The 27381-nt window shown below is 40.9% G+C and overlaps 1 protein-coding gene across 1 annotated transcript in view; it reads right to left on the bottom strand.

Moving 5' to 3' along the window:
- NTRK3 (neurotrophic receptor tyrosine kinase 3) overlaps positions 1–27381 on the bottom strand; it is a 650206-nt gene that overhangs the window by 258985 nt on the left and 363840 nt on the right. The gene's annotated exons all lie outside the window — the stretch shown is intronic.

The raw sequence follows: 27381 nt of genomic DNA, 5'->3' as shown, positions 1-27381 counted from the left end.
CAAGGGACCGAAGTCAACATTTTGCCAAACCTGAACCATGATCAGGAGGAGTTGTATGAAGTTTCTGAATATTTGGACCTCCAATGATTGCTACAACAAGGGACCGAAGTCAACATTCTGCCAAACCTGCATGATCGTGATCAGGAGAACTTGTATGAAGCTGCTGAATATTTGGACCTCCAACGATTGCTACAACAAGGGACCGAAGTCAACATTCTGCCAAACCTGAACCATGATCAGGAGGAGTTGTATGAAGCTCCTGAATATTTGGACCTCCAATGATTGCTACAACAAGGGACCGAAGTCAACATTCTGCCAAATCTGCATGGTCGTGATCAGGAGAACTTGTATGAAGCTGCTGAATATTTGGACCTCCAACGATTGCTACAACAAGGGACCGAAGTCAACATTCTGCCAAACCTGAACCATCATCAGGAGGAGTTGTATGAAGCTGCTGAATATTTGGACCTCCAATGATCGCTACAACAACGGACTAAAGTCAACATTCTGCCAAACCTGAACCATGATCAGGAGGAGTTGTATAAAGCTGCTGAATATTTGGACTGCTAATGATCACTACAATAATGGACCAAAGTCAACATTCTGCCAAACCTGCATGACCATGATCAGGAGGAGTTGTATGAAGCTGCTGGATACTAGGACCTCTAAAGATCACTACAATATGGAACCAAAGTCAACATTCTGCCAAACCTGCATGACCATGATCAGGAGAAGTTGTATGAAGCTGCTGAATATTTGGACCTCCAACAATTGCTACAACAAGGGACCAAAGTCAACATTCTGCCAAACCTGAACCATCATCAGGAGGAGTTGTATGAAGCTCCTGAATATTTGGACCTCCAATGATCGCTACAACAAGGGACCGAAGTCAACATTCGGCCAAACCTGCAGGATCATGATCAGGAGAAGTTGTATGAAGCTGCTGAATATTTGGACCCCCAATGATCGCTACAACAGGGGACTAAAGCCAACATTCTGCCAAACCTGAACCATGATCAGGAGGAGTTGTATAAGCTGCTGAATATTTGGACTGCTAATGATCACTACAATAAGGGACCAAAGTCAACATTCTGCCAAACCTGCATGACCATGATCAGGAGGAGTTGTATGAAGCTGCTGGATACTAGGACCTCTAAAGATCAGTACAATATGGAACCAAAGTCAACATTCTGCCAAACCTGCATGACCATGATCAGGAGGAGTTGTATGAAGCTGCTGGATACTAAGACCTCTAAAGACCACTACAATATGGGACGAAAGTCAATATTCTGCCAAACTTGCATGATCATGATCGGGAGACGTTTTATGAAGCTGCTAAATATTTGAACCCCCAACTATCACTACAACAAGTGACTAAAATCAGCATTCTGCCAAACTTGCATGACGATGATCAGTAGGAGTTGCATGAAGCTGCGAGTGAGCAATAGCATCATATAACTCTGTGGGAATTGTGAGAACAGTCAACTGACAGCACTGTTATAAAAACTGATCCTGCATTACAGGTCAACGCCAAGTGGTGATGCCAGAATTCTAAAAAGTTGCAAATTGTTGCACAAGTCTGAAAAAAGTGGGTTGGGCTTATTAAGATGAGGAGGTACTATTTGTGGCTGATTGAATTCCCTATAATATACGCCAGCAACTGATCTAAATTATAGTGGAAATTACAGCAGGTTTTAGCTGGCATATGAAACACTGGTCTAAGATAATTATGTCCCTACTGCACCAAACAGCTTATAAGAGTTCCAGAAAAGTAATGAATTAAAGGGCAGTTAGGTTTTCTTCTATCTAATTACTGCACAATGCCTTGTCTAAAGTAGAAACCTACCAGAATACAAATCACCAGGAAAAGCTTTGTACAGACTTGTAGAATTGTGATTTTAGCTGTTGGAAATGGACTATAATACACAATGCAACTCATAATCACTACAAGATAAGTAGCAATGCACCACTACAGCATCTGAAAACCACAACCAAAACTGCACATTAACATATATAGTCATGCCAAAAATGTGATATAAAGAAACTGTTCTAGGATTTCTTTGCTGTGTTTTCCTCCATATAAGTTAATGGGGCAGAAACATCTCATAAACTGCGGTGAACGTATGTAGTTTCTTTCACCTCAAAATCCTATTTACTTTGCTTTGAAGCAAAAACGATGCACAAGAATACCAAAAACTGTACAGGATTAGAAAAACTTGGCTGCTTTCTTCAAAACAGCCGTAGGTTGTACAGTATGTGATATTGCAATTGCAGCTCAGTCCCATTCACTTCAATGGAGCTGAACTGCAATACCAGACACGACCCACTGACAGGTGTGGTGCTGTTTCTGCAAAAAAAGAAGCAATGTTTTTCTAATCCTACACAAACTTTATAACCTTACTAGAAAACTAATATATTACTTTAGGCAAACAAACTGTACACAAATACCTAGCGCACTGCAGAAATAAAAAATGATTTCAGAGGCGATCGACTGCATGAATCAATATGTGCTGCAAATTTCATGTTCAGCGTGCATTTATCGGTGATGCCTTAAATCAGGTGTTTGGAATTCAGTAAACAGCTGGTTCCAACTTCAGTTTGAGAGCCCTCTGGTTTTGCCTCAACGGCTTTGTAATTAATCAAGCATATCACTGCTGGAGGCTTGTACTATTCCAAATACAGTGCTCAGAGGGGACCCCGAGCACATCTGCCCAAACCTCATTTTGCACATATGTAACAAAAAAGATATTCTAAATCTAATTATCACTTGCACATATTACTAGGAAAACACCGAAAATGCAATCTTGCTGTTAGAGTTAATGGAAGCATCTTCACGCACACAGATCAGTATTGACATGATATACGAACATTAGTGACCAAAGCCCCAGCAATTAATCAAGACGCTCCCCATAGACTTCAGCCCCGTCTACCCCATAGTGGGTTCATATGAAGAATGCTTCTGTTGCTATACTGTACGTAGAGATTGCCTTTTCTCAACATAAAATATATACGCGCAATTCACAGATAAAAGATGCCAATGGGTTCATTCTCATGAGCGTGTTTGGGGTGCAAAGTAAGTCCTGCTCCATTTTCCTGCAGATTTGCGCACCAAGGGCCCCATACAAGTCTAATGTGCAAATATGCACTGAATATATATGCAAATGAACAATACACTGCGCAATTTCGAAAAAAAAAAAACACATCTAAACCTCATTAGGTGAAAAAAGCCATTAACCCCTTCCAATCCACTGTCTGACATCTAAAGACATTGTGATTTGAAGGCTGTAAAGCTCCAATGTCGGAAGACGTCCGACAGGGTATTCTTACTGTAGATTACTGGCCGCTCTGTTGTCGGGGGTCTCTCCAGCATGTCACATACTGCAGTACAGCCAGCAGATGGCACCATTGTATAATGGCAGAAAGAGAGAGCCCCCTAGGAAACCCTGAATCCAAAATTGGATTGCAAAGGCTTAAGCCATTAAAACGACATAAGGGGTGTGTTGTGCACATGTAAACTGGCTATACGTGTGCAAACAGTAAAGCCAAAGTCCTCTGGTGCAAGCACCGCGCCATGACCGACTTCTAGAGTGACGTTCCATTGTGACATTTTTTTGGCAGACTGTTTTTGCGAGCTGATTTGCCATTGCCTTCCCCAGTCATCTTTTACCCCCAGCAAGCTGGGTACTCATTTTACTGACCTCAGAAGGATGGAAGGCTGAACCGGATTGAACCCACAACTCTCAGGTCGTGAGCTAGAGCTCAGGACTGCATTTCTGCTGCCCTAACACTCTGCGCTACATGAGTACAGTACTATGTGCCATAGTATGTTCATCTGAAGCACCAACACATTGCAGAGCTCTGTACACAGAATGTATACACGTGAGCTGCAAGAGATATAAGAACTCTTTAATAGAAAATCGTTAGGTCAACAACTCTCTTCGGGCTCTTTCACACGTGCAGACTTTTTCTGCCAGCACACAGCGGAATTTGCCTCTGCAGCAATTACATCAAAATCAACATTTTTTTTTCAACACAGCATGATCTATTTTTTCAATTTTTGCTTCCATTTTGCTATTATTTTCTATTGAGCAATTATAGATCAGTATTTGCCCAGTAGAAAATAAAATATACGGGGAGTGGGGGGGGGGGGACAGATTAAATACTGATAAAGTTGTAATGTTATCTGTGACATGTCTCTAATAGGGATCTGTCTTACGGACTTCTTACAATACGCTCGTCTGAAACTTGTCTAAGGGGAAATCACCCCACCCTAATTTAAAGAGCTAATTTACCTACCGAGTTGCTGTTGATCGTGAGTATGCGCAGCATTTAGCGCATACAAGGCGGGCAGATATGTGTGTTTGCACACCTCGCATAGACCTCCCATATGAAGGTCCTTGGTGCTCAAAGTTCAGAAAGATAGGTCAGGTGGTCCTATTTTTTTGCGCCCGCGAAAGCAACAAGCGCAAAGCACAGAAGTGAGAATGGATGTAGTTCATGGGTTCTATCCTCCGCGTTATGGGCACAGGAGTATCCGGCACGCATAATCGCGGTATTTCACATTCATCTGTTTAAGACATAAGTGAAGCAGGACACACTCTCCTTGCTGGCTCAGAGCAAGCCTTCCTATCTCCATGCTCTGCTGCACTGATCTTTAATGTTGCTAAGGACTAAATGAAGACAGAGAGAATAGGCATTTTTCATAAAAATACAATTTACAATTATGGTTTCACTCATTTACCGGGCTATTAACATTCATCAAGGTCAATCAGGACACACTGGCATCAGTCCTATTGCTTGTGCTCTATTATTTGCTGCACTTGGCCTTTATTTCCCATTCTGTTTATGTTTTTACAACCTTGTGTCTTGATTTGACCGTTAGCAGTGACCAAACGGGGAGCTGTAGGAGAGTTATTGGGCGCGTTGCTTGATAACTAATAATTAATAATGAGATGGAGAACAAATGACAGTAAAGGAAATGACTGCACATAAGGTTTTCATGGGGCTGGCATAATGAAAACCCTTTTAAATATCTTTATAGACGCTTCTAGAAGCTTTGTGGCTGATCATGTGGTTGCTGTTTATACCTCGGCTGCTGGCTAGAAAATAGAGAATAAACCATATCAATACAGATGTATCACTATATCAGCAATGCTACAATGGGTATGATCTAATCCCCTGCATGCTACTATTTTATTCTGTCATTTATTGCTACTATTATAGCTTCTATCTCGGATCACAAAGTCTTATGGGACTACTTAACTTACAATCTACAGTTGTAATTATTATTTTATTGGAATGGTCCCTTACAGCGACCCTTTGGTTCCGGGACAAATTCTGTCTTAGGACTGGAAGAGGAGGAGGGTACATTGGCTGCAGTAGTTTTTTTCTGCTGTCCCTCCAATCCACCAGTTGCATGACCTGTTTTTTAGCTGTTCAAAATCACTGCAGTAATTTTTTAACTACTTAATGCACACTGTGCACAGCTTTCTGATGGGCCAATGCTGATCATGTGAGCAACCCTGGCCAATAAGAAAGCAGATATAGTGCAGTGATAATTTAGTACTCCAGTAGCAATACACTGTGGGGATTAAGTAATGTGAAAATGGAAACTGGAAACAGTGGATCAGAGTGACGGCAATTGCAAGAATATATCCCCTCAGGTCTCTGAAAGAGAACTTTGTCCTAAAGGGTCACTTTGAAGGATGTCCATAACAGTAAGGCAGAGGCAGCAGCATCAAAGGTGTAGAATAAAGTTTAAAATCCTTTTATTGCTTCCATATAGTAAAAGGCAACGTTTCAACTACACGTCTTTTTCAAGCTTCGTAAAAGACAAGCTTGAAAAAGACATGTAGTTGAAACGTTGCCTTTTACTATATGGAAGCAATAAAAGGATTTTAAACTTTATTCTACACCTTTTATGCTGCCGCCTCTGCCTTACTGTTATGGATTGACCCGGGATTAAAGGTCCATGATCCCACTGGCTGTGCATATATCTACTTCGCCCATTTGGGAAAGCTGTGTTTGAGTGCTGCCGGACCTCTATGTATTGGATTTGAAGGATGTCCGTCAGCAAAATTATGCCCTTCAAGTAACTGCCAGCACCACAAAGAGAATGTAGACACAGGATGGCACATACTTTTGTTGCTCTTTATAATGTCTTAATTGTGGAGAAAATATGTTTTAATCCATATGGGAATTAGCTGATAAATGCCGATGCTTGATAATCCTACCCAAAACCTCCCCCTTTGTCCTGATTGACATTGCCAGCCTTTACTGTTGTTACTATCCTTCGTTTTGAAGTCTTGTGCCTGCACTATTCGTTTATGACCTTGAGTGGTACACATCCTCCTCTAGACAGCAGGTATGTAGATAGACTGCACATGTACCGTGGCCATCTTCACTTCACCCAGAAGTAGGTAAAGGTAAAGTCCCCTGGTGCAAGCACCGAGTCATGACTGAGTCCTAGGGTGACGTCACATTATGACGTTTACTTGGCAGACTGTTTTTGCGGGGAGGGGGTTGCCATTGTCTTCCCCAGTCATCTTTTACCCCCCCCCCCCCAGCAAGCTGGGTACTCATTTTACTGACATCGGAAGGATGGAAGGCTGAGTCAATCTTGAGCTGTCTACCTGAACCACACAGGGATTGAACCCGCAACTTTCAGGTCGCAAGTGGGAGCTTATGACTGCATTCCTGCTGCCCTAACACTCTGTAACACAAAGTGCCACACTAAGAAGTAGTCATGAGCAAACTGTGAAAAAGTTAGGTTTGTCCGATTGCCCAAAATATTGCAAAAAGTTTGGTTCAGTCTCAATTAGTTTGAACTAGAAGTTCACAAAAAATCCTAAAACGGGTGTATAACACTGTCTAAGAGCCATAAAAGTCTGTTTAACACTCTGAGAGTGTTTGGGGCTAGCATTGGGTGCACCCGTAGAATCCTATTTCAGTAGAACTTTGTTAAAAGCTTGGTTTGGATTTGTATCAAACTGAACTTTCAGCAAAGTTCAACCCAAAACAGGGTTCTGCTGGTTTGGTTCGCTCAACACTACACAAAACAGTAGGTAGAGTGACATCAATAGGAACAGACATCACCGGACATTGGTCTTCATATATCAGACCCTATGTCTGCTGAATTCTATTACTTGCTTCTATTCACAAAGCTTGCAACGTGGAACATAGTTATATATTCAAAAATGCCATAAAATATACAAGTTCAATAAAGGTATACTTGAGCTTTTAAACTTTTAGCAGAAATACTAGAGTATTTGCATAATGGAAAATTCCGTAGCATTTCCGCATTAAAAAAATGCGTAAAATCTGCACCGCCATTGTGAATTTTGAGCAGGAATCAGCTGCATATCTGCAGATGATTTTAGCAGCTACTGTGCTCCCCCTCACCTCGCAGCACATGGCGCCCCACCACACATCACTCAGCTGGTGACGTGTGACGAGGCGCAATCTATTGCGAGATGAAGGGGAGAGCGGTAGCTGCTAAAATCATCTGCAGATACATAGCTAATTCCTGGACAAACTCCGCACTGATGGGGCAGATTTTGACAAAATTTTTATGAGGAAATGCTGCAAAATTTGCCGCTGCAGAAATTCTGCAGCATTTCTGCTATGTGTGAACGTACCCTTAGGGTCCCAAAGAGTTATCGTCCTATGCAAATGCAACCAAACCTCTCAAGCTGTTGTATAAAAACAGGAACAGATTTTTGCTGGACAGATTAAATTGGCACTAAAACAGAAGTCTAATCTATATAATCTGATTCACCTTCATCACAAGGTCTTGGCACCTATCAACAATGGCTTTCAAGATCCAAAATTCAGAGTAAATGGCAGCATGCAGCACACTGTTAGGAATATTTACACGCTCTCCTCCCTCATACCTTAATGATTTTAATTGGATTTGAATACTTTGATGGCTCTTTATATTCTGCTTCTATTTCCAAATGATACTGATCTCTGGCTGTGACCATGCTCCACAATAAGCTATTATGAGGCCAGCCAGAAGATATATTAGCTGTAGATGTTTTACGCACGAGGTGATGACAATCATACTATGCCATTTGTTATGTTATGTGGATAGGGGTAAGATAAGAACAATGTATGGTTACATTTTATTGCAGGTCATAACCTAAACATCCTACCTGGATGTAAGTATATACACTCTAGTACAGATGCGGAGAAAGCAAAATACACTTACTTAAGAAGTAGAGATGAGCGCACATGCTCGTTTAGAGCAATTACTCGATCGAGCATCGCTTTTTTCAAGTAACTGCCTAATCGGGCGAAAAGATTCGGGGGCGCCGGAGGCTCCCCCCTGTTCCCCCCTGCTATCCCCCGCTCTACCCCGCCGCCCCCCGAATCTTTTCGCCCGAGTAGGCAGTTACTTGAAAAAAGCGATGCTCGATCGAGTAATTGTCCTAAACGAACATGTTCGCTCATCTCTATTAAGAAGACATAAAAGAAGAGAAGACAGGAAAACGTGACCCTAAATCCTCAGACATGAGAAGACCCTACCTACAAGTAGGGGTACTCACCCTGATGAGGACAAGCTCAGGTCAGGAACCTGCGACAACCCTGACTTTCCTTAGATGGAGACAGGGATTAGTGGCAAAGGCTAGATGACACACTGTGCAATACCACCAGAGTTCAAGGAAAAGACGTACAAACACCCTAGATGAATAAGTATTAGGCCGGTCTCACACAACAGGATTTGAATTATGGATTCCGCTATCCCTGTCCACGCAGACGATACGTGGTAATACGCTGGTATTAAAAGGCATTGACTTTCGCCGGTTCACTGCAGGTAGGAATTGCAGATTCCGTGAGCAGAAAAAAAATCGTACCATGCTCTATTTTACCGTGGATTCCACTGGTATGAGCTTCATTAATTTTCATGGATGCATTCGACCCGCAGTGCATACGCAATTAACTTTACATATGGGCGCAGATTCGCTTGCAAGTTGCTAGGAGACCAAATAACAAATGGTATAAAGAAAGCAGGAATTTGTGGACAGACAATGGAGGATAGAGTCAACTCATCCATCCAAACTGCTGTCTGCAACCTCCGCTTATTCTTCTGGGCTCTTCCTCCACAATGATAAGAGTTTTTTTTTTTTTTTTTATTGTTTATACTACTTCCAAAGTGAGTAGTATAAAACCAGCCAAGACTAGAGAGCAGTATCCCGTTCTGAAGACATGGTTCCTATGACAGCTCTCGCCATGCCAGCATAATAGAATGGGGTCTGGGGAGTCGCCTGAGTGATAGAAGGGTTCTTACAGGAGATTGGGCTACTTTCTGTCATACCCCACTTGTAATCTTTCTTCCGCGCGGACGATACATTGTCCATACGCATAAACCTGTGCAGAAAACTGCATACGCGACCATTTGCAATTCGTTTCTGCGATCGCTCGCAGGTCTTCCGCTGCAGATATCCACCAGTAGAATCCGACCCATTGGTAAGAGCCCTATACCAGCAGACTTAACAGAAATGCAGGTCAAAACCAGGTACAACTGAATGGACCAGGAACACCTTCAGGCTGAGAGTGGAAAGAATAACTGGCGCCCTCTGTGAGGAGGAGCTAGAATAAATATTCACAAACTAATGACAATTGGTTGGCTAGGCTGTCTCACCCCACAACCAACTAATCTGCACAGACAAAAGCAAAGAAGTGACAGTGAGCATGCACTAGCAAAAGGATCATGTGGGCAAGGACTGGCATTGTATCGTCACCCCAGCCCCATTCCTAAATTGTGGTCAGTGTGCCATAACAGGATAAATGTGAAGGTGCAACCATAATTCTACATGCTACTCTACAGGCAGAGCAAACACTATTCCTACTATGTGTCCATATCTGACATTGTAACTACTATATGCATGACAAATCGTCATCATCTCTCCATAGAGCTACGTGTGGAATCCTGCTGTCATCAGACGCCTTCCTCAGCAAGTAGTTGTTTATATACATTAATTATCTCTGACTCCTGAAATTCATCAAACTGAAACAATAATTAATATGGGTCAGGGCTCAAAATACATCTACTTATGAAGTACATATGATTCCACTGCACTCCTGTCAACGCCACAGATGAGTCCCCGGAATCTGAAGTTGGAAAATGTACTAAGGAATTCAGATTAACCCTTTCATTCCCTGCAGCGCTGCAGTCATTTTCATCTAGATTAGTTCAATTTTGTAAGCAGTTACTAGCAAAGGGTTAAGTAAAAAAAAAGATAATGCTCATAAAGTATCATCAGAATATGCCAGTGATTAATTCTACTATGTTCTGTTTTTAATTGTAGTAAGATTTCGCCAAGATTGCAGATTTAGAACAGTAATAGAATCCAGTGCTTAGAAAGAGGATGACTGATGCATTTAATATGTGGCGTTTAAATGAAGCTGGGTATATAGAATGCGTCTGATGTATTAGTTTCCATTTACAGCACTTTCTCTCTGTAACTCAAACCACAGACACTTCACATTGGCTGTGGGTCAGCTGGCAAGGCAAGGAAGCAATGACATGTCTGTTTGGCATATTAAAGGGGTTGGTAACAACTGTTCCTTTACTACATCACAAAAACACTGCAATGTCACGGAATTAGAGAGTAAAATTGTACCAGTCAAGTTACCCCCATACCCTCATGCTTCTAATCCCCCCATACCTAAAATAAGAGGTATCACGTAAATATGAGTCCATGAGCTATCTTCTTGTAACAACGCTGGAAGCACCGTGACTTCAGGGTTGTGCAGACTGGTTCGAGGTGACATTAGCCCTGGACTATGTGATGCGTCATGTAGCGCATGCGCAGGGTCATTCCTCACTTGACACTGAGGGAATAATTTCTGCCTCTGGTTCCAATGCTGAGACGCTGGCTGGGTTGTCTTTCAGCCCAGTCAGTCTATCAGTCTCCTTGTAAAAGTATTTAAGCCAGCTCCTTGGTACAAGGGATGCTAGTTATACATCAAGCTGTGCCAAGGTTTTCAGTGGTTTAAAGTTCAGAGTTCCTGCGTTTAGTCATGATCTTCGTTTCTCTAGTCTCCATAGTTTAGTCTTCAATGTTGCTAGTAAGCGTTGGACTGGTGTTCAGTCTCTCACCCACAGCAGGGTCACCCTTTTCAAGGTGGGTGATCTGCTTATGGGTCTGGTCAGGTTTTGGCAGTTCCTGTATATTAGTTTGCAAATTTTCCCATTTCCCACTGCTATAGTACTTTTTGTTAGTCCAGAGAGTCCCAGATTATCTGCTTTTTGGTTTTACTCTATCTTCGGATTTGGAATTTGTCATCTCCGGTTGAGTTACTATGCATACCAGATGTGACAATTCTTGAGTCATGCAATGCACAGGACTGTGGTTGACAAGAGAAGGAATTGTGGCAGGCACTGGAGATTATTATGACTGGCAATAGCGGACATTATGAATGTCATTGCGTGTGGTTGTTAGTGGGACTGGGGGAACTCTCCTCTTGCTTTATTGGCTACATACTTTAGTGGGCCTGATATCTCTCTATGGCTGGAAAGTTATATGCATCTCAGTTGCTGCAGACATTTTTTTTCTTAGAGGGGTTTTCTGGGACTAAACTACTGACAACCTGTCTTTAAGATAGGTCAATAGTAGTTGACTGGTGGAGGTCCGCTGCTTGGGATCTCTGCCGATCAACTGATTAAAATTGCCATAGTGCTGTGACCTCTGCCTCTTCTCAGGCCTGTTACATAACATTCATCAGTCGTGTGGCCTAAAAGCAGCTCAGTACCATTCAAGTGAATGGATTTGAGTTACTATAGCAAACACACCCACTATACATTGCACAGTGCTGTGCCTGGTATAGCCTGAAGTGACCATGGCACTCACCCCAGTGCCATATCACTTCAATCAGCTGATCAGTGAGGATCCTGAGCGGCAGCCCCCATTAATTAAATGTTCATGACCTATCCTGAGGATAGATAATCAATAATCAAATATTAGGCCTTCCTTTCCTGGGTGGCAAAACTGGACATCATAATGGGGTGGTCTAGTTAAGTTTTTGCTCTGGGGCCCCAACTTTTCCATGTACGCCACTGGTGATCAATAGGAAATTTAGGCTTTTGCTTCAAAAACAGGTTCTGCAGTAGCTAAGTTATGTATAATAAAGAATAATGTTCCCTCACTATAAACTGTTAAAAGTATTGGGGTCACCTTGGTTTTCCCTAACCTGCATAAAAGCACTCAGTCTGCGGCTTTGTTCTTTAGATAGTCGTAGAACTCTTCAGTGACGTCTGACACCATTATCATTTACCACAGGGGTTAAATTAATATGCAATTAAAATAGGAGCAAGATTACAAGCACTACAAATAATAACACATAAAATACATATATTCTAACTTTAAAAAAGATAGAATATAATACAAGAGAGAGCCCTGTCCAAATCAACGTCCATGATAATAGATGGGACATGCAATAAGTATTATTTACGAAGTACACTATAACAGAATGAACTCAATGGAATTACTTACTGCAAGACAATAATACACCAAGAGAGACTCATCAAAGACAACAGAGTATTGAATTCCACTTAGAGTCAGTCTGGGAACATGGCACTTACAGAACATCTCTTTAATGGCCCAACGAGATCTTTACAGTGGAAGTAATTACTGATCTGCGAACGTTCCTATGTATAAACACTTACACACAGGATCACTTTTCTAATCCTTGTCTACTTATTTAAAATCCAAGTCTGAGCGTCTCCACTCCCTTAGATATAAGCAGCACAAAAGACAGTAAACTCCCATGAGACTGTTTGCTATTATATTGTTATTGCTATTATAACAAAGCAGGAAGGTTTTCTGGCCAAGATCCAAAGCTTGAATAGTCCAATTTCATGACTGTACTTAAACTTCTTACACGCACATCAATTTAAAAGTCCGACTGATTAATAATGTTGTCCTTAATGCATTTAGCTTTGAAGGATATGCAGAGGATGAAAACAAACTAGTTATACCAAGCTGCGTAATTAGTGCAACGCACTTGTGGATATTCTCTGATTCAACATTTTTCTTATATACTGTGCATTCTTCAGCAGACAGGTCTTTTATGGATCTAATGGTCGCTTCAAACCGTGCTAAAGCTCTAGGTTTTTTTTTGGATACTCGAAAAAAGTATTCAAACTGAATCACTGACTTTTATGATGCAAATAGAGTCCAAAGGCGAGAACCTTAGACTCTGTTTAACTTGGCTTTTATTTAGTTTCATCTCTTTTTGAAAGGCGCAGTAGTGTAGTTGTTTATGCTCTTTGCCCTCCAAAAAAGATGGAACTGGATGGAAACCAGGTCAAATGGAGTACAAAGTTTGCACCTTTGCATTCTATTTGCCTCATTATAGGGTTGTACCAAGATTGACTTATATTACCTATCCACTCGGCTATTTCTGGAAGCCCGTGGAAGATGAACAGAGCACCACGCCTGTGCAACTGCTGTTCCATTCAAGCTCCTCCTCACTGTAGGGGTTGTGGTAACTCTAAAGTGAAGAGCAGAGGGGGACACAGGACTCCCATTCTTGGCATTGGTAGTCGTCTTAGCGGTGAGGCCTCCACTGATTAGATTTTTATCACCTATCCTGTCAATAGGTGATAAAAGTTAACTTTAGTTAACTTTAAAGTCAATGGTTCCATTTTGGGTACTGCTTGAATATATTTTTCAGATTTTCCAATGGAATCCCCTGTTGGAAAGGTTCAAGAAGCTGAAGAATAAGAAAAATTCTCTCTGCGCTCATAGAGATTGTGATGGCAAAAAAAGTGACTTACATGGAGAGGGAGGGGTCAATCACACAGACAAACCTCTTCCTAGGGCCCACAAGTCCAGAAAGAAACACTATCCAGCAGTTCACAAATGGATGTTCTTGAAGAATATAGCTTTTAATCCTCAGACGAAATATAGAACACGTTTCAGCGCTCAAAAGCACCCATCTCAAGGGCACTCAAAGGCACCCGTCTCAAGGGCACTCAAAGGTGCCCTTCTCAAGCTTCTTGAGAAGGGCACCTTTGAGCGCTGAAATGCATTGTATATTTCATCTGAAGATTAAAGGTATATTTTTTAAGAACATCCCTTTGTGAACTGCTGGATATGGTTTCTATCTCTACTTTTGGGCCCTAAAAAAGGGTTTTATCTGCGTTATTGACCCCTTCATTCCTATGTAAATCACTTTTTTTCATCACAATCCCAATAAGCGCAGAGAGATTTTTTCTTATTCTTGATCTTCTTGTTCGTTACCCATTTTCTTCTTGATTGTGGTGTTCCTCCTGCTGCTCTCCGAGATCGTGGATGCCCTGTGGGATGTAGGATTTACATTACAGTGTGTGCCATAACTTCGGGCACTGGCAGGTCGGCCCTCTACCAGGGACGCTTGCACCAGGTAAGTCCTTTCTACCTTTTTTATTTACATTGACCTTGAAGGTGTTGTCCTATCCATATACTGTTGGAAAGCTTAACGCAGAACTTTATTGCAGTCAGAACCCACTTTCAAAATGGTTTGGTTGTCTTATATTAACAGAATAAGCCCCAATTAAATTAAAGGGCATATTCATCTTTGATCACTAGCTTACAGTTTATACTGCATAGTGTGACATACATGCAAGATTGGTTGTGACATACTCTATGGTATTGTTATGTAACCATGTGTTGCGCTTCATCTCTTTGGTAGCATTAGGTAACTCATGTATTATTCCTATGTGCCTGTCTCTTTAATCTGGCTCAGGCATTATTTGGTCTAATTGACAGGTCAGCAGATTTCTCAGTATGGTTCGGTCTGCAGCCAGTGAATAAGCAGGGCATGTTATATAAGACTGGCAGTCCTGCAAACTCTGTCAGTGTCTTCTTGTGGACTACGTCTGTATTCCTTACCCTGGTTGTCTGATTTTCTGTTTTCCTTATTCTGACTGTATTCCTGCTTAGTGCCCTGAGTTTTCTGATTGGTACAGTTTGTTACCCTTACCTGTTCTTTTACCTGCAGCGTTACCTTATCTGATCACCTGGATTCTGACCTTAGCTAGCCTGTCTGATTACCTGTTTTTTACCATCCTGGTTGCTGTTGTCTTCGTGGTATTGGACCTTGTGTTGTTCTCAATTCTGGTTGTGATTAATACTTTGGCTCTGTCATTCTGTCTCCTGGTACTGACCCCTGACTTGTACAACTTTATCCATTGTCTATGCCGCCAACCAGTGGCTACTCTGGTGATGCACCCTAGGGGTTCGTAGCAGCTTTAGGGCCCTTGTACATGGAACAATTGTTGGGTGCTTCAGTCGTCCCAACGATGATTGCTTTTGGGATTGCTCACTGAATGGAGTAGGGCAGGCTGAAAAAATCTCCAGCCTGCCCACCTCCATTCACAGTAAACAGTCCATTGTCCATAGATGAATGATGCCCTGTTTAGACAGGTCGCTCATCGTTTGATTTTTATTCCTGCACAAACTGAACGATGACCGAATTATGGCTCGTCATTCAGTCGCTATGGGTATTTACACATACCAATTGTAAATTATTGCTGAGCTATGCTTAAGAGAAGTCATCACTAGTAGATCAACATGGTATGCTGCCTGGGATCCCCTCTAATCAGCAATTTTTCGGCCTTGTGTCCTTATCCAGTGAGCTAATTTTTGCAGGAAGCAGACTCTGTTTCCACTGCAGTGGCCAAGTTAGGTATTGCAGGTAAAATCTGCATTGAAGTAAATGGCAGCTTGGCAAGTCAGGCCACTGCAATAAGAGCTGAACTGTCTGCTTCCTGCACAAGCACACCAACCTAGTAAACGGCTGATCGGCAGGGATTCCATACAACAGCCCCCCATTGATCTATTATTGATGACCTTTTTCTGAGGACAGGCCATGAACAGTTTATAATTGGACAACCCCTTTAAGGAAACATCAAAACATGTTCTACATCAATAAGTGTTATGCTGTTATATTTTATTTTGGATGTTTTTATTGTTATCCTAATCCTAACAGCAACTATCACTCTCTGAACTTTTTCTCCACAGGCTTCTGCTTTGTTAGTCTTTCATCAAGTTGGCATATAAGACACCATCAACAACTCCCTTGATGTTTATACATTTCACTATCTCATCAATGTCTATAAAGTCCTTTTATTCTTCATTAAGATGTTTCTGCAGTAGTCACTGGCTGCATCTATCACATATCAACCCTTCTGTCTATAATATTGTTGCATTGTTCTTGTTTTGTTTGATTATCCAGCTTATTGTAGAGTGGCCATTAAAGTTTGCAGATTAACAAATAGGAAAAGTGGATTTACTTCAACCACTTATATCTTTATAGTGCATAAGAAACCAGTCTCCTTTTTAAAACAAATGACAACCATTTAACATCATTTCATTTTTAGGTCAGAAATCTCTGTCTTATTAATTTGGTTAATATACTTTTATAGCAGTCAGTTCAATGTTTTTCTCACAATCTTATGCATAGATATAGAGCTAGGGAAATTTACGGGATATAGATGCCACTGAGGATGCCCCAATCTCAATACACCCTCTATGAGCTACAACAAAGAGCTGCTCTGGTTGACCCACAGTATGCAGTAAGAGCCTTTTACATAGGCTGATTCTTGGCCCAATGTAATGAACATTAGGGGAATTTTACTAAGATTGGCATTTCAAACATCAGTCTTAATATTTTTTCCCCTTGGCATACAATAATCTCAGCACCACCTTGTGCTTACATGGACATGTATGCCAAGGCTGATCTGCCGTAAATTTCTGGTATTATAAACACCAGTTTCTGGTGTAAATTATACATAAATGTATTGGTCAGGGGTGGCCATGCCCCCTGCTGGCAAGCAACACCCACTTTCAGGAAAGTGACAGCTGGCAGTCCAACCAGTAAACAATTTTCACACTTGCTGAAAATGGATGATCAGCCAATGAACAACAGTTGTTCGGTAGCTGATTTTTCGCCCTTTTACATGCTTTGACAATTAGGCAAATGGATATTCAAACAAATTTTGTACTCAATAATAGGGTCATGTAAAGGTCCTCGAAGAGGGATTCCAGCTAGTAGCCAAAATTACAAGCTTTCACCCACCAGAGATGTCCAATCCCTGGGACTCCCACTGATCCTGAGAAAGGGGAACCCAAGTCCCCCCTATTTTTTGCATTGCAAAACAGAAGAGACATAGATCGTTCTTTCCTGAGATTGGTGGGGGTCCCAGCAGTTGGACCCCGACTGATCTATCAGTTTTCGCCCATTTAGACGGCCCTCTTTATAAAGATATAATGGGAAATTAAAGAACACAGACTTTTAAACCTATTTGAGTGTAAAAAAAGTACATAGTCTTCACTTTAACCAATGGCCTTGGGATCAGCGATCAAAGATCCATCTACACGTTTTAATGATTCATTGTTTTTAGAAATTGTTTAACATGTTCATACATTTATGCATGAGAAGTTGAGAAATGAAGTCAAAATTTGCATAATATTTTGTAATATATGAAATACAGTACGACATACAAATACATAAAATAAAATATTAACTAGAATCCCTTTACATGTCTACTCCCATAAAGCACACATCATTATAGCTATCCATGCCGAAGTAACGTCATTAGAATGAACGTAAGCACTGAAACAAGCACCTGAGAAAATGGAGTACAGTGAGTATCCATTGGCTATGTACGTCATCAGAATAATTGCACATGTTCATACTTAATTTACATCCATTAGAACTAACTGTTTATCAAGAAAAAAAAATGTTACCCCCCCCTCCCCCACCAAATCATAATCACCCACTTTATGTTAAAGTATCTATTAACTAATGCTAAATTAATGGAGAAGCTTTGGAAGCACATTTGACATCCACATAAATATCAAATGAATGTGCTTTGATCAGAAGTATTAAAATGAATACCAAATGAATTGATAGTGATGGGTCTCTTAAAAGGCTTCCTGATAGTGCCTGCTGAATATATTTTCTTTTGCTTTTATGTTCTGCTTGGGAAATAAAAACTTATCTTCTTCCATTTGACCGTTCAACTGAAATTATAATGCCTTCTACAAAACCCTCGCACTCCGTGGAATTTTTAATTGATATATTCACTCAACAATGCCAAAAGACTAAGAGCTCAAGATTAATAATATGTTCCCATGATGCACATCCATCAATCCGTCCCTTGGTAAGCATTAAATATGTAGATGGTAGCAGGCTTTTGATCGCATGCAGGACTGGTGCTATGCTTCACGACCCCGAAACATGCTATTGGTTCTCTTAAAGGGGTTTTTTGAAATTAAACTCCGTGTTGATTCAACCCACACGCCAAAGCATTGACACAGTGTGTGTGTTAACTATGTCCCGCACTGACAGAACATTGTTGCAACACCTTGCATGACTGACATACGGATTTTGATATGGAATTGCTAGTAGAATTTAGCTATTTTCAAATCCCAATCAAAATCCACACAATAGCCATAATGATGTTGGAGGGGACTCACAACAGCAAATTTTGTTGTGTTGCAGAACAATTTGAGCCATGATAGTTCCCTTACTAATCTTTTAAGATTTCTACTGGCTGCCTTTGATGAACACATACTTTTTTACATGTAGCTGCATAGCTCCTTACAAAATAAATCTTTGATACATTTAAAGGAGTATTCAGATCTTAGACTTTTATGGCATACCCACAGGAATCAGGATATGCTATAAATGTTTCATAGATGTGGGTTCCACTTCTGGGATCTGGACCTATCTCAAGAACCTGGATCCCCAACCTGGATATATGTGGAGGCCAAAAAAGATTGAGAGTACAGAAACAGCCTAGTGGATTGTGATATACTGTTTTGGTAAGTCCCATAAAAGTCTATGGGAATTGCAGAAGCAGTGTAGTATAGTGAGCTATGCTGCTTCTGCAGCTGCTAAATTATGAAAACAGCATAACTTTCTGTGTTATGCTGTTCCACAACTCCCATTCACTTCTACCACTTTTGTACAGTAGAAACAGCATAGCAAAGCCCACTCAGCTCAAGACTCCAGGCCAACCAGCCACTGTGTACAAATGGGGATTCTGATCCTGACGATAATGAGGTGAGATAGGAATACCCTTTTAATCCTTTCATGTCAAGGATGTATCTCCTACCTTCTAGCACAGAGACAATCTTTAGCCAAGTACATAGGAGATATTTCATAGTTTCAAATGGCTGTCTCAGGTTGTATTGCAGATAGAGGTTTGTTTTTGGTATTGTTTTAAAGCCAAGAATCTTGATGATGTATCTGCAAGACATGCAGCAGGTCGAAGGTGATACAGAAACTTTATATGAGTTTTATGAACAAATGTATGTTAATGGAGGTGAACATAGCCCGTCAAGACAACTGCAATCAGTAGGTTGTCTGCTTTCAGGAAATATGTAGGTTCTAAGGGTGCACTTACTTTTCAAAGAGTGTAATTTCTATATGTTATGGCTTATTATTTTATAATTTCAGCTTAAAGGGGTTGTCCCGCGCCGAAACGGGTTTGTTTTTTTTTCAATAGCCCCCCCGTTAAGCGCGAGACAAACCCGATGCATGTGTTGAAAAAAAAAAACGGATAGTACTTACCCGAATCCCCGCGCTCCGGTGACTTCTTACTTACCTTGCGAAGATGGCCGCCAGGATCTTCACCCTCGGTGGACCGCAGGTCTTCTGTGCGGTCCATTGCCGATTCCAGCCTCCTGATTGGCTGGAATCTGCACACGTGACGGGGCGGAGCTACAAGGAGCAGCTCTGCAGCACGAGCAGCCCCATTCAACACGGAGAAGACCGGACTGCGCAAGCGCGTCTAATCGGGCGATTAGACGCTGAAAATTAGACGGCACCATGGAGACGAGGACGCTAGCAACGGAACAGGTAAGTGAATAACTTCTGTATGGCTCATAATTAATGCACAATGTACATCACAAAGTGCATTAATATGGCCATACAGAAGTGTATACCCCAACTTTGTTTCACGGGACAACCCCTTTAATGTCATGTTTTGGCCTTCCCAATTCTGTTGATTTAATCAAAATAAGTGTATAAATGCATAGGCTTAAATGGCATATAGAAACTCAACAACTTCTATTTTTAGGAGGTATTGCGCATCTAATTTTCTGCTTCGGTCACATATTTGTCCACTAGTATAGCTTTTTAAAGATTTTTAAAGATTAATTACACTTTGACACAAAATTGTATGAAGGTGGCTATGTGTATAAAGTGCTGAGTGTCATTTTGACAATTTGCATGGCATTTACTTTATTTATAGGGGCGTGAGGGTTTAGCACGATTTTTTTTATTTTGTAATTTAGGATTTATCCATATACATCAAAAGTGTAAAAATTGTCCTGGATACTGAGGCCTTAGTCAGACGGGCGTTTTTTTCGCACAATTTGCGCATGCGCATGCGTCCGGCGATTTTTTAAAACCATTGCTTTGCAATGGTATCGGACACATGAGCGCTTTTTATGCGCTCGTCCGATAAATTATAGAACAGAAATCGCAGATCGCACCTCTCTGCGATCTACGATTCCTGTTCTCTTCTCTATATGCGCTCAATGGGGCTGGCGGCAGCAGCGTCGACCCCATTGAGAACATATAGAAGACAAATCATTCTTCTCTGCCACAGCTGTAACAGCTGTGGCAGAGAAGAACGATGTTTGCCCATTGAATTCAATGGAGTCGGCAATACAGCTGGCTCCATTGAAAGCAATGCGCTGGACAGCTCCGGCCCGTCTCTATTGAAACGCGGCTAGGAGCAGTTTTTTCGGGCGATTTTTCGGCCCCGGTCACGCGATTTGCGGATGCGCATCCGTCATGCGATCCGCAAATCGCGGCAAAAAACGCCCGTGTGGCTAAGGCCTGAAAGTGCAAAATGTCCAAAACCCCCTTTCAGATGAACAATAGATTTAAACTTCTGAATGTAAACCAGAAAGCTTCTGTCCACAGATATTCTAGCAGAAATCTTTAAAATGGTGAAGAATTGAAATACAAAACACATTAGAAAGTTACATACATTTTCAGTGTAAAAACAAATAAGCTTTACACGCAAACTATTGGACATGGCTTTTAATAGTTCTACCTGAATGATTAGTTCATAATGAGAACTCTAAGCTGAGAAAGGTTCTCTACATACTGTATTAGATTAGTCCAGTCCTATCAAGTAAAAACTCATTACCTACATATTGGATTTGCCCAGCCAAGTCAAGTAAGGGGGAATCTCACTATCAACATATTAAATCAATCCAGTGCAGCCCTGTCAAGGTAAAACTCATTATAAACATATTGGATTAACGCAGTCAAGACTAGTTAAAGAAAAACTACAATATCTACATTTTAGAGTAGCTCAGTGTTTTAAAACTCAAGTCCAAAATTAAAAATTGACTACAAATGTTTTTATCTACATATCTAAAGAGGCTCTGTCACCTACTTTTAGCCTTATCAGCTAAACTTATGGGGCTAAAAGTAGGTGACCTGCTGAGTTGCGGATGTAAGTGTTATACTTACCTCCCCATCGATCTCTTTGGTTTCAGTTCTGGAAGCTGCTGCTCAATGCATTGAGTGCTGCTGCTAAGTAGTAGTTACACTAAATATTGCTTTAATTTATATTTCTCTTTCTTACTGCATGATAAGACGGCCGCATTGCAGGTGTGGACGACTCTCCACAACACCGGAAGAAAGAACACATGACCGGCAATGGAGACGATCATGTGTTCTTTTTTCCGGCGGTGCAGAGAGTTGTCCGAACCTGCAGTGCGGCCGTCTTATCATGCAGTAAGACGGGCGCATCGGCGCCCGGATGTGCCTTTGTGACTGAGCCCTTACTTTACAACTTTTTCCTCACCTGTCTAAAACCTTTACACAGTACTGTATATATACGTGGCAGTGAATTGATATGGGTTTACTCCATTTTTTTACAACTAATAACATACCTTAAATGGAATACCCCACCAAAATCATTCATTGATAAATATTTCAAGGTCTTATCACCAGGTTAAATTAAGTGGTGGTCAGACATGTTTGCTGCTTCTCTATTCACTATGGAGGACATGGGGTCTGCAGTTGTCTCAAACCCTTGTGATCCCAGTGATTGGAATCTCAATGATCATTTAGGTGATAGATGATTTTAGTGGGATAACCCCTTTAAGGTAACCATACGCCTTAGATTCTTATTTCACCTGACACCCCCATGTACATGCATCCTTTGATGAATATGCATGCATCCTCAGTTGGGAGAGCGGTATAAGCCACTAGCACACACCTCTTGCAGTAACTTATACCCCGGGAGAACAAAAGATCAGGTATGTTGCAGTACTACATACCTGATCCTTCTTTCTCCTGAAATCTTCCATTCGAGGGAAGTCAGGACCCCAGCATATATATTGGACGGTCAGACAATATCTACGGGGATGGCAGGTAAAATTTGTGACATAAGAGTTTTCAATTATTTATATGTGTTAAATGACATCCTGGTTGGGTTTTGGCACTTATAGGTTACAGCTTTCCATTGAAGACAATATAGTATGTCGGTTTATAAAGAAAAAGGAAATATGCTTCACTTTTCCGTGAACGCTCGATTAAAAATCTGACCTCAAAGAACCAGCAACCTGGAATAATTCTTGCAAGAACATTATGCTAGATACTGTATGTGACCCTTGGGAAGAGAGTCTACAGTCGCTCAATAAATGTCTTACAAACATCCAAAGGCAGGTGCAATTTATTCTGTCTAAACCTGGCCCAATACCTTCATGCCTTAAAGGCAGGAAAATGGCTTGATATACTTAAGGCATGTTTTTCCGGTATGGGTATGCCACTATCTAACTGCTTTCTACACAAGGAGAATACAGGCAAGCTACTCAACAGTATATATATATAATTTTTTCTTATGATAAATGACGGGTGCCAAAAAACATTCCTAATGCTGAAAATACACTGCCATATGCACAGCTGAGCCTGAAGGAGGGAGATTTTCTCTCCCTCGTCGGCAGTCAAACTTTGCCCCAAAGCGCAGAAGTTTGAAAGAAGAAGTTGGAAGATAGCGGCTGCCCGATCTTACTCACACCATGTATCACTACATGCGGGGAAGATAGGGCAGGTCCTATATTTTCTCGGCCGTAGTATTCACAGCTGAGAAATCTCTTGCAGTTAAAACAAAAGCACTAACCTCCCATAGAGATCAGTGGTGTCGTTTGGTCTGCTTATTCGGCCATGATTATCACGGCTGTATAAGTCTAGAAAAACATGCTCCTGTTTAAGCCCTAGGTGCCATGACTATTGTTCAAAAAATTGTTAGATCTTGCCAATTTGAATGATAATCATTATGTGAAAAGATGGCCAACAATTGAAGGTAAACAAAAAATTTGTTTGCTTCTTGTTAATTGTTCATTTTCTGCAGGCATAAAAAAATTGTTTGCCCGCTTACATTCCGCGGTGTGTAAACAGCGATTATTTAGTTTTCACATTCACTAGTACAGTGAACATGAATGACTGAGCAATTTATGAGCGAACGATTCATCTGCCTGCATAAACAGGCCGCACAAACGAACAAACTCTGTCATCGTTCTGTGTATAAGGAGCCTAAGGCTAGCAATGAGCAGCAGCTGTAACCTGATCTCTCAGTGTTTGGGCTTCTGTATATGAATGTTTGCAGTAAACTAAGAGTTTGTGATCAATGCAAGAGGGCAAGTGGGAGTAGAGAAATTAGGGAAAGATATATTATTCTGTAAGCTACAGGTAAATTACAAAGTTTCTTATTTTCTCTTGAAGTATTGAATGTTTACGAAACATGAATATTTAAGTATGCTCTAAAGCCTGCTGCCCACGGGCAGATATTAGCTGCAGAATCTGCGGTGGGCGTCCGCACCGCGGATCCACAGCAAATAGCGCCCATAGCATGCTATAGGGAATCAATTCTTCCTCCACACTTGTGGAAACCAATTGTGGTTTCTTTAACATAGGAAAAATCACAGCATGCTCCATTTTAGCACAGATTCTATGCCGACGCCTTCCATTGAAGTCAATAGAAGCCGTCTGATATGAAGCCGATCTGCAATGAACATTGCGGACAGATTGTGGATTCCACATCGTCACTTAGTGACGACATAGGGGAAAAAAATTTTGAAAAAAAAAATCTGTACTGTGCATGTACAAGGGTGAGCCGCCAGGTCCATCCGCAGTACAGATTACCTGACGTCAGATCAGGAACGTGCAGATGCTGCTGCTGGCAGAGCCGGATTCCAGATTCGGAATCCGGCTCTGCAGTGAGCAGAAAGTTTATCGAAAGGCCTAAGTTTATCGGAAGTCCTAGGAATACATGGTTATATCATAGGCCAAAACACAAGGTCAACTACCCCACACTAACAAAATCAGCTTTGCTGTACATATTACATGTATGTACTCATGTATGTATCAGAGAAAGCAGCCCCATATTTGGACAATCATACGTTGATCTCTTCCTTGTTTATTATATTGCTTCACTTTGATTTGATATGATTTTAGAATTTTGCTCCGTCACTTTAGTCTAATAAATAGTGAGTCCTGTCAGCTCGCATTCTTCTCTACTCGACGCCGCAGTGCTAATTTGCACAAGACTTGAAAGGGAAGCATTGCATCTGTTACTCAACATTAACAAGAAACTCCAAGCAGGAAAAAGAAAAAAAATTCAATGATGGTGGCATGCCGCCAAGTCAAGAAACTCCACTGAAGTTTAACAAGGAGCTACATCCCTATTATGTATTATTTCAGTGTAATTGATAAAATCGGGTCTTTTGTAACTGCAATTTTTCAAGAAGATCAATTCTAGAGGTCAAACACAAGGCCTCTTCTCTGTATCAGAAGGAACGTTTCAAAGTTTGTGCTAAATTCCCAGCGCTGAATAACAGAGTGATTGTATGAGCTTGTAACATGGGCATAGAACCGAAAGACACAAGATTATGTTTCTCATATGTAACTACAACCACGAGTTTATATAGAGTATTGTTACATGCAATGTAAGCAAATAACCTACAATTCTCTAGTAGTTAATATAGATGTCACCAGTTAGTAAAATGCTAAAACTGGAAAATGTAAGCCTCTAAACCCCAGCATGATCCAGTATCAGCTTGTTATTTTTTCCCACTCAATGCCAACAACACTTGACATATGTCCTGAGAATGACCATAGAGGTTGAATGAAGTCAAAACTTGGGAAAGTAAGACGAAAAGTAAACCATTTCACATTCATTCCCTTATAAAGTTACTTAGTAATTGCTTCTATTTATGCAATATTCTACATTATTGGTTCTTTGCTTACAATACCATCTGTACAAATTGGAGTATATGTTTTCTTTATGTAAAACATATTCAGTCTTTTCCTTGCTTTGTCTAGAATTTCATCTCAACTCCATTCAAGTGAATGGAGCTTAACTGCAATACCAGACATAGCCCAGGGGCGGATGTGGGGCTGTTTTTGGAATAACTGCAGACCCTTTTTTAATACAAATCCTCAACAAACCTCTTTAGGGCCTTCTTTTCACCCACAAAAATCGTATTGACCTATGACAGAGTGTTGTCATGTTCCAGTTTATCTCATAAGAACATTTATCTCTGCTATTTTTATACCAGGGTACAGCAGAAAGGGGATTTATATAGATTGAGTAATGGTGGAAAACATTAACGTGGTCCTGTCACCAGGTTCAATCATATTAACATGATCCTGATTTCATAACAAGATTCTGTACCACTACCTGAGAGGAAGGTGTGTATTACCTGCAGTCATTCTCCTCTGCCGCCCGTCCAATTTCCCGGTTCCGGGTTTTTTTTTTGGCTGTCCATGATGGCTGATGCACTCTTCACATTACCTAATCCCCACAGTGCATTGGTAAAGCAATCAGAAAGCAGTGCACAGTGTGCATTAGGTAGTTAAAAAATTGCTACAGCCATCTTGAACAGCTGAAACCAGGGTCCAAAGCAGATGATTTAGAGGGGCAGCTGAGAAAAATATCTCTGCTGGTAAGATATTCTCTGCTGGTATATATGAATATCTCTGCTGGTATATATGCAGGAAGGATTCCCGGTCCTCCTTCTGTACTGGGACTGGATTTTGTCTGTGAGCCATAGGGTTACTTACACAAATACAGCAATAGAACAGTGAAGTAATGCTGTTTCCAAAGTATATTTTTCTATGCCTGCTGAAGAAAATCATGCAAGGAGAAATCATCTTTTAAAAAGTCCCCGCATTGCATGTAAATGGAAGCAGAGTTTGGCCTGAGTTTGCCTGATAAACACAACCCTTTTTCTCTCTTTGCTGGTCAGACATGGGTGATGTCAGAGATCACTGACCCTAGCCGTCTCCTCCTGGAAGTAAATGAGCACACAAAATCTGTCCACAAAAGAAACAGCTTATCTGCTCCAGCCTGCAGAGATGGCCCAGCCCACCCACTGGACCACTCGGTTTTCATTTGCGTGAAAACATTTTAAAATATTATTTCTCCAGGAATGATTTTTTCATCAGCCATAACTAAATGCATTTTGGAAACAGCATTACGTTCCTATTCTGCCGCTGTAGGCAGTTTAAAACGTTTAAACCTGGTAACAGATTTCCATTAAATTCCTTGACTCAAAAAAAGGTTTGTTTTTAGCCAGTAGAGCCAAGTGTGATTGTTCTCAGTAAGAAAAACCAAGTAATCTTGTAGATATGATACCTTTTAATGGCTAACAAAAATACATGATGTTTCAGCAAGCTTTCAAACCTAACCAGGGTTCTTCCTCAGGCATAATGGAACAGATCTAAAGGTGTATTTATATAAAAACATATACACATGATCACATGGGAGGGCACAAACACAAGGTGCTTAATTTGCACTTGCAACAAATTCCATGGAGACCATGTGACTTTCGCATTCCTTGTCACTGGACTAATTAAGTATTTACTATTATGCTCATCCCTTTCTGGTATTTATCTGAGTGCTATTAATCACATCATGTCTGTACCCTCTTATCCTGTTCTGGAATTAGTTTCAAATGCAAATAAGCACGGCATGTTTGTGCCCTCCCATGTGATCATGTGTATATGTTTTTCTATAAATCCGTCTTTAGATCTGTTCCATTATGCCTGAGGAAGAACCCTGAGTAGGTTTGGAAGCTCACTATAACATAATGTATTTTTGTTAGCCATTAAAAGATCTCATATCTACAAGATTACTTGGATTCTCTTACTGAGAACAATCCCACTCCTTCACTTAGAAACTGAGTATAGCATGCTGCAGAGGACATTGAACTCGAAACACCCTTCACCCCCCAAGGTCCGCATATCATGGTACCCTAGTATTTATGATTTAGGGTAAGGTCCTCTGGCTCCATTTGCCAGTTATATTTATGTCCAACTTCCCTACTCAAAATTCTTTAACCGATCCTGAGGTTG

Source organism: Eleutherodactylus coqui, chromosome 2 (assembly GCF_035609145.1).
Source record: "Eleutherodactylus coqui strain aEleCoq1 chromosome 2, aEleCoq1.hap1, whole genome shotgun sequence".
NCBI lineage: Eukaryota > Metazoa > Chordata > Amphibia > Anura > Eleutherodactylidae > Eleutherodactylus > Eleutherodactylus coqui.
The sequence above is the reverse complement of the archived record's forward strand: the minus strand, read 5'-3'. Positions and strand labels throughout refer to the sequence as shown.